Source organism: Orycteropus afer, unplaced genomic scaffold (assembly GCF_000298275.1).
Source record: "Orycteropus afer afer isolate SDZICR_OR568_19922 unplaced genomic scaffold, OryAfe1.0 scaffold00301, whole genome shotgun sequence".
Lineage (NCBI taxonomy): Eukaryota > Metazoa > Chordata > Mammalia > Tubulidentata > Orycteropodidae > Orycteropus > Orycteropus afer.
Window position 1 is genome coordinate 2,355,068 of NW_006921888.1, and position 4,931 is coordinate 2,359,998.

Sequence of the window (4,931 nt, forward strand, 5' to 3'; positions counted from 1 at the left end):
ATTACTTTCTTTGATGTTTAATCAGGTTCAAGAGATATTTGCCTATAGAGCGAAAGCATGCTATTGTAGTCCTTCAACACACAATTTGATGGGAGTGAGGAGTAGCTTGAAATTGAATGTTTCTCCAATTCCTGATCATCCAATTTCCAAATAACTGCTTAAGTACAAATGCAGAAATTAAAATCACTAAAAATTTAGGGTGAAGAGATTCAATTGAATACCCTGTTTCTTTCTGAAACTGAAACATTATGAATGTTTGGAAATAAATACTTAAAGCAATATTTTGACTGTGAATTGGTTTTGATTATTATTTTCCTTCTATCAGGAAAGGACCTCAGAAACAATATCTAATCTTCATTAAATAGCACATGAATGAGGACTGCTTACATATATATAATGCCAGATGCTTGAAAAAGCTAATATTCCCTTTAAAGGAAAAACTTTGAGTTCTGAAAGGTCATTTAGGTTATTTTCCTGGGAGATTTTATGGATGTTTTTCACCTGTTAACATTCTTATTGATAACTCTTTTCATATTATGAATTAACAGTTTGCTCTAAGTATTGATTCATTTTAATGTTTACTTTGTAAAATATGCTTCTTACAGGGATATAAATAGTTGCTGGGAGAAACCCTGCTGACTCCAAGCAAAATGAAGTTCTTCCTATTGCTTTCAGCCATTGGGTTCTGCTGGGCTCAATATGCCCCTCATGCCAAGCCTGGATGAACATCTATTGTCCACTTGTTTGAGTGGCGTTGAGATGACATTGCTCTTGAATGTGAATGATACTTAGCTCCCAATGGATTTGGAGGAGTTCAGGTAAGTATTGTTTGTAGTATAAATGGCAGAGTTTGCAGTACCTATAGTGGCTAAGGCACTTGACTGCTAACCAGAAGGCTGGTTGTTCAAACCCACCAGCCACTCCTCGGAAGGAGGGTTGGGCAATCTACTTCTGTAGTGATACCACCTCGGAAACCCAAGGAGGGGTTGCTATGAGTCAGGTCCAACTTGACGGCACACAACAACAACAACAACATAGCAAATGGTATTATAATTTGTATCTGTGAAGCTAAAGCAAATTTTGACTTTAAATAAATGTGTGAGAAAGAAAAAATTCAGAACTATTGGCAACTTAATATTTTGTTTTTTACATGATCTTTCTTCAGCAGGACATTTACAATTTACAGTGAATATTTTTAAGTGGTTGTAAAGAAACATATTTGCATATTCAGAGAACCTGAAATAATTTTAGATTATTGATTAGTTTGTAACACATCAAATAATAGAAAGAAGGCTCTAATTTAACACTTAGTAAAGTTGTTTTATTTGTAGATCTCTCCACCCTCTGAAAATATTGTAGTTAATGATCCTCCAAGAACTTGTTGGGAAAGATACCAGCCAATTAGCTACAAGATATGTACAAGATCTGGAAATGAGGATGGATTCAGAGACATGGTGACAAGATGTAACAATTTTGGTGTAAGTGAATTAAAGTTTCATTAAAAAATACTATGTAGGAAAGTAATGTCTCTTTTCTACTTCTTGTTCCTCTAAAACAGAAAAGTTTCCCATAGTATTTAAGTTTTGTATTTCACTTCAAGTTGAAGGTACTTGCAGAGAAAATTATCACATTTTAATCCCTTGAAATGTAAACATTTCTTGGCCACTCTTCTAGTTAGTAATTTTATATTCCAGCCATAATATTTACTGTCACTTTATTTTACATGGGTCTCCATCTATAATTCACTGATCATTTTCCTTATAGATTTCTTAATGTTAAATATATATTTTCTGTCTTTGATGAGGAGCATAATAAAAGACATATATCTACCCTTGGCTCTTCAAATGCTAAGTAGAGAATAGATGTGGCCTGCTGCTCACTCAGGGTGACCCAGTGAAATTTCCGAATACAATGATTTCTCTTGTTTCAACTGATTCTTGTCATCCAACAGAAGGGTCTTTGAATCTCTTCGTAGTTATGGAACTTTCTGGTTCTTTCAGTTTATCATATTTCTACACATATACTAAAGGGGTTAGAATACATGTAGGTCTTCCCTTCATATTAGTTGCCTGTCAATATATCAATATATACCTTTGATCTTAAAGAACATTTGTTATGGAATAACCAAGAAATATTTTGGAATTTTATTGATACATTATAAAATTTAAAAACTAATATTTTATTTCTAACTCTCTGTAAGTCAAATTGAAATAAAATTTTTCTTTTCCAAACTGAAATAAAAGTTTTGCTTTTCAGGTCCGTGTTTACGTGGATGCTGTTATTAATCATATGTGTGGAAGTGGTGCAAGTGCAGGAACAAGCAGTACTTGCGGAAGTTACAACCCCGGAAATAGGGAATTTCCAGCAGTCCCATTCTCTGGTTGGGATTTCAATGATGGTAAATGTAAAACTGGAAGTGGGGAAATTGAGAGCTATAATGATCCTTCTCAGGTAATTTCTATTAAAAAAAAAATAATAGTGATCTCACTAAAGCCTTGCCCATATGTTTAATTATCTCTTGCTGTTAGGTGCCACAGACTCATAGTGACTCTACATTCAATAGAACAAAACACTGCCTGGTCCCGAGCCATCTTCACAATCATGATATCTTTGAGCCCATTGTTGCAGCCACTGTGTCAATCCATCTTGTTGAGCGTCTTCCTCTTTTTCACTGACCCTGTACTTCACCAACCATTGTCTTTCTCCGGGGACTGGTTCCTTCCAATAACATGTTCAAAACAGTTGAGATGAAGTCTCTCCATCTTAGTTTCTAAGGAGCTAACTGCTGTACTTCTCCTAAAATAAATTTGTTTGGTCTTCTGGAAGTCGTGGTATTTTCAATATTCTTTGTTAACCCCACAATTTAAATGCATCAATTCTTCTTCAGTCTTCCTTATTCATTGTCCAGCTTTCACATGCATATGAGGTGATTGATAAAAACTATGTCTTGGGCCATGTGCACCTTCATCTTCAAAATGACATCTTTGCTCCTTAGCACTTTAAAGAGGTCTTTTGCAGCAGGTTTGTCTAATGCCACATGTCGTTTGATTTCTTGACTGCTTCTTCCATGGGCGTTGATTGTGGATACAAGTACAATGAAATCCTTGACGACTTCAATATTTTCTCCATTTATCATGATGTTGCTTATTGGGCCAACTGTGAAGATGTTTGTTTTCTTTATGTTGAGATGTAATCCATACTAAAAGCTTTGGTCTTCATTAGTAAGTGCTTCAAGTCCTCTTAGCTTTCAGCAAGTAAGGTTGAGTTATCTGTGTACAGCAAGTTGTAATGAGTCTTCCTCCAGTCCTGATGCTGCCTTCTTCTTCATACAGTCCAGCTTCTTGGATTATTTGCACAGCATACAGACTGGATAGGTATGGTGAAAGGACACGACCTTGGTGCACTATTTCCCTAATTGTAAGCTGTGCAGTACCCCTTGTTCTGTTGGAAGACTGCCTCTTGGTCTATGTACCATTTCTGCATGAGTACAATTAAGTGTTTTTAATTGCATTCATATAGCTTATTGAATTCTATTTTAAATAGACTTAAAATCTCTAGGTAAACAGAAGGATTCCAGATCTTACTGATTAAAAAAGAAAGAAATTCAAATCATTAAAAATAATTCTAGTCAAGTAAATAGCTCTTCCTCTTTATTTCTCACATGATCAAATTTTATGCTAAGTAGTATTTCAAAGATATGCAAAGAAGACATGCTAAAAATATCTATTGATCATAAAATGAATGAAGAAAAAATCAAATGTATTCTTAGATAAATGATGGCTTTTTATGTATCAGACACAAAGTTTTTGCCTTAAGAGGTCAGAGATTGTCGTCTGGTTAGTCTTCTCGATCTGGCACTACAGGAAGACTATGTGTGTTCCAAGGTTGTGGACTATCTGAACCACCTTATCGACATTGGTGTGGCAGGATTCAGAATTGATGCTTCCAAGCACATGTGGCCTGGAGACATGAAGGCAGTTGGATAAGTTGCATAATCTAAACACAAACTGGTTCTCTGCAGGAAGTAAACCTTTTATTTACCAGGAGGTACATCAGTACATATATGAGCATATAGAAGACTGTAATTTCATTCATTAGAAAAAAGAAGACAGATTTAATTAAATATTTTTGTAGGTTAATGACTGGGTTATTTATATAGAACAGATTTTTTTTTTTGTTTTCTTCAACCTTCTTTTGTTCATAGATAGTACATCTAATTGTTTTCATAGTCAGTTGTATACTGAAAGTGCAGATAATTTATTTAGACAGCAAAATTGGCTGTTTCATTTATCATTACTCCAGAGACTGTATGCAAGACAGAAATAATATAATTCTTATTTGGAGCTAGTTTATCAGAGTCTGACTCTTGGCTATAATGTTATTATCTGTGCAAATTTGAGAAAATTGATTATCTTCTCTGAGGAACAATTCTTACATAGGAAAAGAATCTAATGATAATGGTTACATCCTGGTTTTTTTGAAGAATTAAGTTAGTTAATATTATCAAGGACTTAGAAATGAGCAGGTAGTGTTAGCTATTGTTATAAAATATATGTTGTTATTGTTGTTGTTGTTATGTGTCATCAACTCAGACCGGACTCACAGCGACCCCTCTTTGGGTTTCTGAGGCAGTATCATTATGGAAGTAGATTGCCCACATCCTTCCTTCTGAGGAGAACCTGGTGGTTTTAAATTAGTTCAGTATTTTCACCAGACAACAGGTCCACTTTGTCTTTACAGGTCTTTTAATACGGCACGTAACAACAACACAACAACAAATATTGTAATATACACTTTAGGTAAATAAATAAATAAGAATTTGGATATAAGGAAAACCATTTAGGGTGTTTCACATGATATAGTTTAAACTAATTTCCTATGTGTTAATATACTGGCTAAAACACCTTATAGTTCTTATGCTAAATGATATA

At 34.4% G+C, this 4,931-nt stretch overlaps 1 pseudogene; it reads left to right on the plus strand.

The window, feature by feature from the left end:
• The first annotated feature begins 650 nt into the window (after positions 1-650).
• LOC103206157 overlaps positions 651-4,931 on the plus strand; it is a 9,471-nt pseudogene continuing 5,190 nt past the window's right edge.